General features: G+C 37.1%; 1 protein-coding gene across 7 annotated transcripts in view; it reads right to left on the reverse strand.

Moving 5' to 3' along the window:
- ELF1 (E74 like ETS transcription factor 1) overlaps nucleotides 1-14600 on the reverse strand; it is a 106471-nt gene that overhangs the window by 70114 nt on the left and 21757 nt on the right. For 3 of the 7 annotated variants that reach the window (XM_045076614.1, XM_045076613.1, XM_004759291.3), the window contains exons 1-2: nucleotides 9676-9821; nucleotides 8348-8435 (exon numbers count right to left, since the gene is read on the reverse strand). The exons of 1 other annotated variant lie outside the window; for it this stretch is intronic. The gene's annotated coding sequence lies outside the window, so the exon portion shown is untranslated. Of the gene's footprint in view, nucleotides 1-3015; nucleotides 3133-8347; nucleotides 8436-9675; nucleotides 9822-14600 lie in introns of those variants that run through there. 3 more of the 7 variants (XM_045076611.1, XM_045076612.1, XM_004759289.3) reach the window with 3 other exon arrangements.

Consider the following 14600-nt stretch of genomic DNA (forward strand, 5'->3'; position numbering starts at 1 on the left):
GCAAGGGGAGGGGCAGAGGCCAAGGGAGAAGCAGACTCCCTGCTGAGCAGAGCCGTGCTTGGGGCTCAATCCCAGTACCCTAGGATCATGACCTGAGTCAAAGATAGACACTCAACCAATGTGCCCCACCATGTGCCCCAATACTCTCCCCAATTTTAGTGACTTTTGCTGTTATTTGTGGAAGGAACTTGGAGGGACACAGATAAATATATGGTAAAAGTGATCCACTGTCTTTATTATTGGGAAAAAACCTCTAAACTAACAGTTTTGTTCTAGCTCTAGTTTAGAGCACTTGTGATTTTTTTTAAGACTGCTCCACTTTATTATCAATAGGAAAAAAGATTAGATCAAATGCTGTAAGTACCAGTAATCTATTAAATTATCCAATCTTAGGCAAGTTATTTAACCATAGTTTAGGAATCCTAAATAAAATTTACGAATGGAAAAAAAGGGTGCCTGGGTGGCTAAGATGGTTGGGTGTCTGCCTTTGGTTTGGGTCATGCTCTTCAGGTCCTGGGATAGAGCCCCACGTTGAGCTCCACATTGGGTTCCCTGCTCCACAGGGTGTCTGCTCCTCCCTTTGCCTCTGCCTCTGCCTCTCCCCCTGCTTGTGCTTTATCTCTCTCTCTTTCAAATGAATAAATAAAATTTAAAAAAAAAAAAGAATGGAAAAAAATTCTGTAAGAATGATATTTAAAACACTGGTTTGTAATCATGCAACATTCTTTTGGTGTCAAGACCCATTTATATTCTTAAAAGTATTGAGGACGACAAAGAGCTTTTTGTTTCCATGGTTATATTTGTCAACATATAAATTCTTTACAAACATGGGCTATTATTATTTATTAAATGCCCTTTACAAGGATCCTTTCTCAGAAGAATGGTATATTGAAAAGAAAACTCTGTGGGATACACTTTTTTCCCCCTTGGTAAAATAAAGCTGTTAAAAATATAAGTTCTAGAATGCTTTCTTCACTTTGAGGATCACTAATCTAATTCATCTGTAACTTTCTCTAATCTTTTAATCTAATTAGAATACATTTTAAGTGGAAGTCAATTAACAGGATATATATATATATATATAATTTATGAATTCTGTTTTATTCACTGATATATTCCCCAACATCAAGAATAACGCCTAAGAGATAATACATAATTGTTGAATGAATCAGTAAATTATACAGACTGAAAAAGGAATTTAATTAAAAAAAAAAAGCTCAGGAGACTCTTGAACTACATAACTTACAAGACTCCTTCTTACTATAAAATCGTAGGACTTCTACTTCCATTTGTTCTTCTCTATCGCTGTCATCTCTGCCATGACTTATACATACACTGTGGGGAAAATCCTTTTTTTTTTTTTTTTTTTTTTAAAGACCTCATTCATTTATTTGAGAGAGAAAGAGTGAGGTTGTGAGAAGCAGAGTCCCCGTGGAGTTGCGAGCCTGATGCGGGACTCAATCCCAAGACTCTGGGATCATGACCTGAGCCGAAGGCAGTCTCTTTTTTTTTTTTTTTTAAAGATTTTATTTATTTATTTGACAGACAGAGATCACAAGTAGGCAGAGAGGCAGGCAGAGAGAGAGAGAGAGAGAGAGAGAGAGAGAAGCAGGCTTCCTGCAGAGCAGGGAGCCCGATGCGGGGCTCGATCCCAGGACCCTGAGATCATGACCCAAGCCGAAGGCAGCAGCCCAAACCACTGAGCCACCCAGGCGCCCCCGAAGGCAGTCTCTTAACCAAATGAGTCACCTAAGCACCCACATTGTGGGGAAAATCTTATAAAAGAGAGCCAAAAGATTACTATGAAAGCAAAAACATGGATTAAGATCTCTGTTTTCACTTTTTAATGGCAAATACCCCAATTATATTATTAAATTTTGGAAACCTTACATACAAAGATTCCACACTGAGTTTATAACAACAACAAAAAAATCAACAAAGATAGAGGAATTGCTATCATTATTGTAAGAATTTTAAGGAAGCAAGTTAAAAACATTGATTGTGTCAATAAATCGAATTTGGGGTAACAGCTTACTGAAGTCTATCAATAGTGTCAATTAATACTCTTATTAATTTTGTATGTCCTATGAATCTTTTTGTTCTGAAAAGTGTTTTTTAAAGGTTTTATATGAAAGAGAGCAAGCAGGCATGCATAAAAATGGTGGAGGGCGGGACAAAGGGAGAGGCAGACTCCCTGCTAAGCCAGGAGCCAGAGGGAGGGCTCAATCCCCGGATCCTGGGATCATGACCTGAGTCAAAGGTAGATGCCAAACTGACTAAGCCACTCAGACACACCTGAAATGTGTTTCTGAATAATATCTGAATGTGTGATGATTCTAAATATGGAATTATTTCTAGCAAACTATAACTCCAACTTCTTAATGGATCTCAACTGGAAGTTATCCATCAGAAGTAGGTCTAGAGTCATCTTACTAGTTATACGGGACAGTCCTACAACTTCGTTCTGAATTGAGCTAATCTTTAACTGAAGCAGGCAGTTAACATATCTTATGATGTAGAATTTATTCAACATTTTAAAAAATCAACCTTCTGTTCCTCAGCAAATTAACATTATTTCTCAGTTATTTACAAATGTGGGACAAAAATAAACTAGCTCTTACATAGCAAAACTGATTATTAAATAGGTCAACCAAAGAGAAAGAGAATGCATTAATCTAGCCATCATCAGCTTTATTTACACTAATATTTTACCATAACTTGTTTCAGATTCTTAAGGAAAAAAGTCACATATAGCTAACACCTCCTATATATACCTCTCTAATCTCATTTTATCCCTCCCAATTATTCTAAATTCGATGTTGCCCCTATCTATCCACATTTTTATAGTTTTAATACATATGTATCAATAATCACATTATTTTTATGTACATAATTGGGACTACATTGTATTCATTCTACTAAGAATTTAACTCAAAATTGTTTGAAATAACTCTAATAAATGACAGGCATGGTAAACTGTTTAGTAGTCAAATATGTTGACGTCTACAACTTAACTCTGAAATGCATCAATTGCCCATCTGTTTAGGGTCTTCAAGGATTTTACCCCCCAGGACAATAAACCATGGTAAGATATTGAATGGGTAAGAAGGCATCAATGGCAGGCCTCTGTTCCTAGGAAAAGTAATGAAGAACTCTAAATTATCTTGAACCATCCATTTTCTCCATACTCTTTGTAAACAGCTCTAATACCTCAATATGATGATACTGCCTTAGAGAACTCTGGCACATATGTTCCATGAACCATGTGCAAGAATGTTCCCAAACTGGAAATAATCTAATGTCATCAACAAGAGAGAGTAAATACTTTCTGGTCTAGACAGACAATGGACTACAACATGGCAATTAAAATTAATTAAGATAAATCTCACAGAGTTGAATGAAAGAAGCAAGGCACTACAGAATATATATGGTGTGACTACATTTACATGAAGTTCTAAGGGGTAAAAATTTAATGAAAAGGTTATCACAAAAGTCAAGATAGTAATTATTTTTAAGAAGAAACAAACATGGGGCAGCAGCAGGGGACTTCTAACACAATAAGCCCACTTCTTAACCTCAGTTGTTGTGTAACAGGCAAACACTTTGTAATTATATCCAAACTGCATATGCTTTATATATTCTCCTACATGTGTAATTCAGTTTTGTTTTGTTTTTTTAAAGATTTGGGAGCCCAATGCGGGGCTCGATCCCAGGACCCCGGGATCATGACCTGAGCTGAAGGCAGAGGCTTAACCCACTGAGCCACCCAGGCACTCCTACAATTCAGTTTTAAAACAAAAAAGATAATGAATTGCCCCACTATAATACTAAGCCTCCATTTAGTATTTTGATATTAAAAAAAAAGATGCACATAAACAGTTACTAATTCAACACCTCATATTTATAGTTTTAGTTTCATTGCTCATAAGACTATTTCCTAAAACACAAAAATAACAAATTTTCCTTGATTTTTTTTTTATACTATACAACTTTGCACAAACACAATGCCCACTATATGACTGGGCATCCATCACACAGACAATGAACTTTACATGACTTTTTATCTTGTAAAGTCATACTAGTTCCTGCTACCTTGAAGAGCTTCTATTATATGAGAGAGAAAATTAGACAAGGATAGATCCAAGAAAACAAATTAAAAAAAAAAAAAAACCCTTTTCACAGAAGTAGCTGCCTCTGGGCAGCAGGTAAGGGGAAAAGGAGGGAGGCCGCTTTTCATTACAGATTTTAAATATGTGCATATATCACTTCATTAATTTTTTAATATAAAAATTCTTAAATCAGGCTTCAGACAAACTCTAGAAGGCATTCATATTGCTTACTTTTTTTTTTTTTTTTACAGTAGCAATTAATTCAGGCTGTAAGGTACAGAGACAAAAAAGAGCGGACACCTACTACTCAGCATTAAAGGGCAGATAAAGGGAAAGTTCTGAATTCCTACAGGGGTGAGAGAAGAGAAGTTTAGGAAGAGTTTTCCTGATTCAGATATTTACAGCTGGTAGAGAAGAAATAAAAATGCTTTTGCACAGAAATCTGCTGTACAACCAAAGCTCAGGTGCCTAACAAAGCAAATAGCACCCAAGTTATTTTTTTCATAAAGGGTAAAATGCCTCAACTTGTAGTACAGATCAAGAGCAACTTTTACTCTAGTATACACCATCTGACAAGACACAAAGATAGAGGTGACACAAAAAAACTTTCTCTTCAGTAGATTTTCACAGTAATGGGAGAAAGAGATTGCTCCAACAGTCAAAACTGCCCTTATCACTTCAGCTGACTCAATGCTATTACAAATTCAATTTCTACCATCCATATGAAGCATCTCCTAAGCAAAAGAACAAAATATCCTGGCCAAACAATGGAAACAATAATTATATTCAGACCATTCAACTGATGGACTGTTCTTCCCTTCTCCACAGTCTGTGACAACACCTATGTCCCATTAGATGGGAAGTAATATAAGGTAAAACCTACGAATATGCAATCAGTGATGGAGTTAAATGTCCAAAGAAACCCCAAAAATCAAATCCAAGCATCACATGTATTTTAAAATGAAACAAAACAACCTTTTTCCTAGCCTGAAACAACTGCAAATAATAATAGCGTATTTCCCAGGAGAAAAGGATTTTCAAAGGCTATAAATCTTACCTTAAATCAGGAAAGGAATGTTTTGTCTAAAAACCCAAGGATAAGGGAATGAAGAGAAGTACCAGATGGTACTAAAAAAACTAACACTGGGAGAGCCATTGAGATAAAGAATAGGCTAATTACATTTGGAAAAAAAAATAAGTAGCTTAATTATTTACTGTGGTCAATATAGTGGTGGGTTTGGGAGTGAGAGGAAGAAAAGCAGAATTAGAGAGGCAGAAAAAGGGAAAGCCACAAAGTTGAATAAAGAAAGGAATAACTAAAGTAGAGAAGGGGTTTTAGTAAGTTCTAATATTGATAATAAACTACTCCAGTCACTTTCTTGACTTACCAGAGGCTGCAGGCTTCAAAACATCCCTGTTGCTTAAAAATTCAAATATTAAACCGCGAAGTAAGTGACTGATTGCTCCTCCTAAACCTGTACTCTTTTTCTGAAAGTGTGGTCTACAAGGACTTGCACCACAATCATCTAGGGTAATTATTAAAAATGCTGACTGATAAGCCAAACCCTAGGCCTAATGAATCAGAATCTTGGGGCTGGAACCAGGTGATTCGCTGTTACACCAAAGGTTGAAGATTACTGCTTTAAAACATTTACTACCAGGTAGGTGTTCCATTTTTTCTTTGAATGGTTATGATGTGCAGACATCAGGCAGATGAAGCTGAGGGCCACATGCCTTTTAAAGGTTAGCCACCCCTAATTTTAGCAGAATCTGCCCAACCGAGTAGTAGAGAGTCAGCAAATCACAACTGTCTTCGTATGTACTTGCTAATTCTGTCAAAGTTCCAAAAAGACAGAAAAATAAAATGAAACCTCTCTGATCTCAAAGAGCTTACATACTTATTCTTTTTGGTGAAGACACTCTTCTTCTTTTTTTTTTTTTTTTTTAAAGTTTTTTTTTAAGATTTCATTTATTTATTTATTTGACAGAGATCCACAAGTAGGCAGAGAGGCAGGCAGAGAGAGGAAGGGAAGCAGGCTCCCCACTGAGCGGAGAGCCCCATGCGGGGCCTGATCCCAAGACCCTGGGATCATGACCCGAGCCAAAGGCAGAGGCTTTAACCCACTGAGCCACCCAGGTGCCCCGAAGACACTCTTCTTAACCTAGGCAAATGCTATTCACTTTTCAATACTAATAATTCCTAAAGCTCCATACTCTGTCCTATTGTAAGTTTCAGTCATGTTTTACCTCTAGGCAAATAGTCTGAACCAAATGAAACTTCTCAGTGATTTGGTTCCATTCTTAGTTAACTGGCTGCTACCATACCCTGTTTTCCCAGTAAGAATCTAAATTTGTGGGGCACCTGGGTAGCTCAGCAGCTCAGTGGTTAAGTGTCTGCTTTTGGCTCAGGTCATGATTTCCAGTGTCCTGGGATTGAGCCACATGTCTGGCTCACCACTTAGTGGGGAGTCTGCTTATCCATCTGCCCCTGGCCCTGCCTGTGCTCTCTTGCTCTCTCTCTCTCTCTCTCTCTCTCTCTCCCCATCTCTAATAAATACATAAATAAATAAAATCTTAAAAAAAAAAAAGAATCCAAGTTTGTGAGGAGAGAGCCCCTATTTTCTAGCCGCTGCTGTGCTGTCTGTTCTTTAGGACAATGACAACCATATTGTGGGGGGTCTGATAATGAATTGGTTTAGGGGACTTGGGAGATTCAATAGTTACATGCAGAGTGATTTTAAAAAAACAAATTTCAGGGGCGCCTGGGTGGCTCAGTGGGTTAAAGCCTCTGCCTTCAGCTCGGGTCATGATCCCAGGGTCCTGGGATCGAGCCCCGCATTGGGCTCTCTGTTCAGCAGGGAGCCTGCTTCCTCCTCTCTCTCTCTGCCTGCCTCTCTGCCTGCTTGTGATCTCTCTCTGTCGAATAAATAAATAAAATCTTTAAAAAAAAAAACAACCCCCCCAAATTTCAGACTTAAACAAAGAAGATCTAAAGTAAATTTCAACCGCCCCAATAAAACACATCAAAATGTTAACAAAGATATTATATGACCAGAAGATTTTTAAAAAGTGCCTAGTATGTACAGTACACTCTCAAAGAAGGAGAAGATATGACCAAAAAATGAAATGAGATTACTAATTCTGGAAAGTTTCAATTCAAAATGAGTATAAGGTCAGAATTTCGAGACGTCTAGATTTTGTAAACTCATATGCAAAGTTTTACACACACACACACATACACACACACAGACTTTAACAGAATAAGACATCGTATTAAAATAGTATTTGCCTTCCTAAAAGAAGAGGAGATAGAACTAAGACAGAAATAAACCTGTCTTTGTATTTAGAAGTTCAAAGTAAATTCCCAACTCCTTATATTTCCATCTCCCCTAGACCCATTTTAAACAAGCAATGTCATAAACAACGCTTCAACTATGAAAAAGTTTCAGTAATGAAAACAAGCTGTGGTAGAAATTAAACAAATGCATCATCTTCTCTCTGACGAAAAAGGAAACTGTTTGAACACATTTTCAGAATCATTTGGTTGCATCTCACTACCAAAATTATCACCAAGCAACTTAATTAAGGTTTTATTTATTCTTAAGGAAATAGAGCCCGTTCCAAACAAAGCATCACTTGTTAGTGTGGGCTAGCATGAGCAGCTCCAGGAGGGGAGCTGTGCCGCTAAGGGCTGCACGACCTTGAACAAGTCACAAGACCCCTCCAGCCACTGTATCTTCATCTATGAAAGTGAGGCCGCTGGGAGATCTTCAGTCTTTTTCAGTGCTCTGGTTCTCTGAATAGGTAATTCTAAGTTTAATTCTGATGACTCAATCTAAACTTATACTCAACCTTATGAAAGGAAAAGAATGGGAAGAAGACTGCTAAGGAACTTGTCCTGGCCTTCCCTGGCTTCCATGCTGTTTTTTCCCCTTCCCATCTCCTTCAAGTCCCACTTCAGTCTATCACATGGGTAAGAGACTGAAACATATGACCAATTTTATTTAAATTATAACAGTACCTTAATTTTAAGAAACTAAATTCTCTTACTTCTCTCTAAATAAAATCTTAATTTACATAGTTACTTGTGTGTGGCTGGATTTTCCTCTTTTGGCTTTTCACCATTTATTTTCCTTTTTCACTGGCTTTTAAAAAACTTAAAGGAAAAAAAAAGGCTACAAGGTTTCATTAGATTTTTCACATAGACCACAGCAGAAGTAAATACAGCCTCTACTTACTCAGAGGTTTATTAAACCTGCAAGATGCAAACAAAGATGATAGCCAATGGCTCAGAGCTGAACTGGTAAAATGTCTGCTATGCCTTTCCTGCAAAAACACAAAATTCAGATCTGTTAATAGAATGATCCTTTCCAAGAGAATAAGTAACTGCCTTTATACCTTCACTTTTATCTCATTGGTCTTCAAGCGCTTAGAAAGTTAAGAACAGCAAATTTCCAAAGAACTAGCTAAATATTGTTATAGCCAATAATATGACTTTTGGTTTCCAAAAATGTTACTCATAATCACTGAACATTCAAATTCTACTTTCATTCAAATTTTAATTTCATAAGTAGCTTTCATAAGTAAAATACTACTGCACTCAGCTTCTCAGAGGACCTAGAACTTCAAGGCACGCCAGAATATACGCAAGCCAGAAAACTTCATAATTTCAATGATGATAAATACTCCAGAAAAAGACTGAGTAATCTTTTCTTTCAAACAAAAGGTATTAATTTTTTTCTTCAAAAGAAAAAAATTTTAAGAACAGCAATATGGAAAGCAGGCCAGTACTCTTTTTTACTTTTTCTTTATACACAAATTGAAATGCTACATGTTTCCTCAGAAGCTCATCATGCATCTGCGCTTGTTTCTCAGAGTAAGTTTCCAGTGTGAATTATAAAACTTTACTATTTTTTTCTAACAGTAAATGAACTGTCCCATCTTTCTCCCTCTTTATTTATAACCACTTTTACTTATTATCTAAAGGACTATTCATTTTCCTTACACTTCTACTTAGTTTTGAAAAAGTAAGGTTTAGTGTAGTTTCATTAACTTAAGAAAAGGACACAACAATCAATGAGCAACACCTATGGCTGAGTTGTCCCCAGACTCTCCTTTAACCAAAATGCCAAAATAAAACCAGTCTCTCTGAATTTTTTTAACACCCTTATTACACATGAACTGTACAGCTTACTTAACTCTAACTTTCTATCCCCACAAATACAATTAGATTTTTTAAAATGAAAAATTTGACCGAAGTTTGTTTTGTGGTATGAAAGAGAAAGAAAAGTCTCCTTTATTCTCAAGTCACACAGGGAAAGAAAGAAAGAAAAATCATATAACACATAAAAAAATGCTTTTCCAGGAAGATCTAAAACTTTCCAGATTTTGAATGCTTTGTTTCTCCCTCACAGTTAAGTGCAATCAGGCATGTGACTGACTACACACATTTTTTCAGAGAGTTAAAGAACACATTCAGCCATGTTCTTCGACAGGTAAGAGCCACCCTCTGTTTACCAGCTCAGGGAACAGCCAGAAGCAAACACACAAAATCATAATAAGTTACCTTCGAATATTCCCGTTCTCTTTTTGTCCTTTGGGCTTGAAAATAAAAAGCAATCCGGCAAGTTTTATGCTGTTAAAATGGCTCCTGTAGATTGGGGAAGTGGTGTCTGTGCTTCAGCCTATGAGTCATACATGAAACTAAGTGTTTCTAAGGGAGGCACGCCCATGTTGCTGTGGACCCAATTATTCTGCTAGGTCAAACATGCAAATCTACAGGTAAAAACAGAGGAGAGGTATAGAAAAAGGAGGGACGTGGAGCCAAGGAGCAAGATCCACCTTGATTAAACCATTATTCAGCTCATGTTAATTACCGTAATTTAAGATTAAACAACAACAACAACAACAAAATAGGAATCATCTACAAGGAAAAAAATTAAAACTGTATGTGGTTTTAAAAAATAAAAATCTCAACTTTTAAAAATGATCTTAATATATCAAGTAAGTAAAACTCTGAAAAGAAAAACAACGTGGGAGGGAATGGAAGGGAGAGAGCAAATTTTCTGGCTTTTAATGTAACAATGGGCCGGTGAGTCTAACCAGGCTACTCATTAACCCTTACAAGAAAGAGGTATATTGCTATGTCATCTGGAAAGCTAGCAACCTACAATATCAGACGCAATTCACAACTTCACTAAACATAAAATCTACTTTCTAATTTCCGAATTCAAAGTTCAATGGAAAAGCAAGTATGGATTAATCCAATTAACAAAATTTAAAATAATTCCAGGTTTACTAAGGAACTAAAATATAATACAGCAAAATAACTTTAAGTGGAACTGCAACCTTGATAAAACTCTTATTTTAAACAAATCACCAATGCAATCCCGGTTCATGATTTTACTACTTCCAAGCAATCGTCACAGTTTTCTCTACTTTTGTGGGAAACAAAATTTTCCACAAATAAAAGCCTACCGTGTGCCAGGCACCCTGCTGCACCATACATGGTGATCCTAAGACTGCCAAAGAAAGATAGGGATGGTGGAGTTTTACTCTCCCAGTCCTCAGACATCTGACAAGGAGCCCCAGCAGCCGCAGTGTTAGTACAACTACTTAGCCCGTCCCCTGGGTGAATATTTATTAATTTATTCTAAGTAAGAGCTTAAATTGGTGAAAATGGCTTAAAAGCATTAAGCACTTCCAAAAGTGCTTTACATGATGAAGTGCTACTCCCTAGCCACCTTCATCTTAATATTTTACAAAAAGTAAATAGGATTTGGCAAGGTTTTCTCCTGTTAGTTAATTACTTGGAAGTGATTATTCTTCCTTCCTAGAGGCACAGCTGAGAGGACACGCTGTCACAGACTCAGACAGGAACTTTATAAACTGCTACAAGACATAATGATAGTGAACTGACTCTCTGCCCATTAAGTGCCTGTTTATTCCATTCTGCTGAACACTGTCTGATTTACCTTTTTACTAAGATAATCCCCACAGTTTTTTTCAAATTACTAATAAAAAATTATGCTAAAAAAAAAAAAAAACACATGTCACTTTTTCTCTGTCAAATGTCATGTTTAGCTTACTTTAGAGCTCATTTATTTAGAATGACTATTTGGATCCCAAACAAGAAAAAAGTGCTCTTTGAGCAGTCATAAGAGATGTTCACTGGAAAACTCCGAACTCGTTTCCCAGAGCTGAAATTTATTTTAGACCATATCCATGTAAGCCCAATAATTTGATTATCTTTTAGCTAATTAGAAGTTACAAGGGTGAAAGAGGGACTAGGGAAAGGATGATATCAGAACAAACAAATGAGTGGATAATGAGAGAAGCCTAAAATAAAAACCTATAAAACTACAAATAAATATAACTTTAAAAGTCCTAGAACCTGAAGCTATCCTATAAGGTCAATAAGTGCTACGTATCACCGAACAGTAAGAGCCCTGAAGTCAGCATTATTATGACAAAGGTCTGTAAAAGACAAAGGGAATAACAAGTGTGGGAAATCTTTTATGAAGTATGGATGCACAAAAAGAGGAGCTTCTGCTAGTGAGAAAATCCATTCATATAAAGTATCTCATTATTCGATAATGGCAGATATTTGGAAGGTAATTTAAAAGAAGTACTTTGACTACTAGTGTGTAGAAGTGAAGTAAGAGACATAAAGTGAAAATAATTACCGTTCTTCAACAGAAACAAATATCTTAATTGTTCCTAGGGAGATGATTCCAGAGCTACTATTACAATATACTGCCCCCTTGCTCAGGGGTGTCCCTATAAGCAGTGTTTTAACCACCTATAGAAATTGAATACTAGGGGCGCCTGGGTGGCTCATTGGTTTAAGCCTCTGCCTTCGGCTCAGGTCGTGATCCCAGTGTCCTGGGATCGAGCCCCACATCAGGCGCTCTGCTCAGTAGGGAGCCTGCTTCCCCCTTTCTCTGCCTGCTGCTCTGCCTACTTGTGATCTCTGTCAAATAAATAAATAAAATCTTAAAAACAAAAAAAAGAAATTGAATCCTAGTTATAGTTACAGCCCGAAGAAATCAATCTCCACCAAACAAAACAAAACAAACAAACAAAACCGGCAAACAGCTTAGCACGAGTTCTATAATCAATCTGCTTGAGTGTGAATCCCAGCTCTGATACCTATTAGCTGTGTATTCCTGGGCTATCTTTAACAATCCTGTGCCTAACTTTTTTTTTTTTTTTTAAAGATTTTATTTATTTATTTGACAGAGAGAAATCACAAGTAGATGGAGAGGCAGGCAGAGAGAGAGAGAGAGGGAAGCAGGCTCCCTGCTGAGCAGAGAGCCCGATGTGGGACTCGATCCCAGGACCCTGAGATCATGACCTGAGCCGAAGGCAGCAGCTTAACCCACTGAGCCACCCAGGCGCCCTGACCTAACTTTTTTTTATCTGTGATTTAGGCTAATAGTACCCACCTCAGAGGAGTACTATGAGCATTAAAACCAGTGCATGTACTACTATGGTTAACAAAGAACTTTCATAACTTAAACATAAGAATACAAACTAGTTTTTATTTTATTTTTTTTTAAAGATTTTATTTATTTATTTGATAGAGAGAGAGATCACAAGTAGATGGAGAGGCAGGCAGAAAGAGAGAGAGAGAGATGGAAGCAGGCTCCCTGCTGAGCAGAGAGCTCAATGCGGGGCTCAATCCCAGGATCCTGAGATCATGACCTGAGCAGAAGGCAGCGGCTTAACCCACCGAGCCACCCAGACGCCCTACAAACTAGTTTTTAAAACAGTCATACAGGGGCGCTGGGTGGCTTGGTGGGTTAAACCTCTGCCTTCAGCTCAGATCATGATCTCAGGGTCCTGGAATCGTGCCCCGCATCCGGCTCTCTGCTCAGAGGGGAGCCTGCTTCTTCCTCTCTCTCTCTCTGCCTGCCTCTCTGCCTACTTGTGATCTCTGTCTGTCAAATAAATAAATAAATAACAAAAGTTAATATTCATGTCTCTGCGTTTCTGCTGTGTGTTGTATCCTGTCTTACTGATAGGAATATATTAGTAAGCAAAACCAGCCAGTCATGGCCCCTTTCAACTTTGGTATGCCTTTTAAAACACTCAGGCACTTGTCTAAGAGGATGTTCCTTATGGATAGGTCCTAGTAATCTGTCCGCAGAAGCAGAGGAGGAGGACTTGGTTTAACCAAGCTAGTAATAGATTTCACTGTTATCTGATATCTCAGCTCTCATGTGGAAATGCATGTTGTTCAGAACCTGGGATGATACTTTGAGAGATGTTAACATCAATAAAATTAATTCTTTCCAACTGAAGTATTTATAACACTGAATCTCATTCTTTTTAATTTTATTTTTATATTTAAGTAGTAGAGAATGGTGATTTTGGTCATTTATCATTTTAATGGTTTGATCTTTGCTTCTTCCATTTCTAGTAATGACAGCATGTTGGCTGCCGAACGAGGGTGACAGATTCAAAGCAAATGTTTTTTTAAGCCCAGCTTTCCTCGATATGAACATTAGACTGTTCTATATTTTTAGGTACTAGGAAGTTTTCAAATTTGAGTTCAAGGAGAAGTCACAATAAAAGCGAAGAAGAGAATCCTCGCTTATACAGTAAATTCCTTTTATAAGTCTATTTTAAAGAAAGAAAGGAACAGTGTGGTTTTTTTTTTTAAATATTTTATTTACTTATTTAACAGAGAGATCACAAGTAGGCAGAGAGAGGGGGAAACATGCTCCCTGCTGAGCAGAGAGCCTGATGTGGGGCTTAAGGTCCTCCTTTGCTGCTGCATCACCCTGTAGAAAAATAGTATCGCAACAATATCCTAACTGTCCCTTTCCCTATCACCAACTCACCTTGTACTCTGCTATCAGAGAAATCTTTCTTACTAAAAAAACTATGTGAACTGATGTGGTTATCACCGGTGGCAGAAAAAGAAACAAACTTATAAATTTTGATTCCCTAGAAACAGAATAAAAATCTGGACTACCTACTATGGTTTTCAAAGTTTTCTGTTAAGAGTTGAATTCTTAGAAAAATCTTTAAGGAACCACGATACTACATACATTTAAGTCTTTGTTGTTGTAAGAAAGCTTAAAAATACAGATCCAATTCAAATTCATTTCAAAAATAGGGAAAGGAGATCTAGAGAGAATTGACTTGCCCAATATCAAGTTAATGACTTATCTGAGGTACTCCTAGGTATCCATTCATTTAACAAATGTTTACTGAGCACCCACTATGTGCAGACACTAGACCCTTCCTGTACAGTAGAAGACACACTGTTAATACATGATCCCTACCCACGTGGTACTTCTATTCTAGCAAGGGAAAGTGATAAACATTATAAACTAAACATAGAGCATGTTATTTATAAATAAAAGATACAAATAAAAGATACAATATGCTAGTGGTAAGGACAAAGAGGGAAAAAAACAAGACAGCAAAGAGGAGAGAATGATATTTTGGACAGACTAGCTACGGAGGATTTACTTTGCC

Source organism: Mustela putorius, unplaced genomic scaffold (genome assembly GCF_011764305.1).
Source record: "Mustela putorius furo isolate JIRA1106 unplaced genomic scaffold, ASM1176430v1.1 tig00000179_pilon_pilon_pilon, whole genome shotgun sequence".
NCBI classification, from domain to species: Eukaryota; Metazoa; Chordata; class Mammalia; order Carnivora; family Mustelidae; genus Mustela; species Mustela putorius.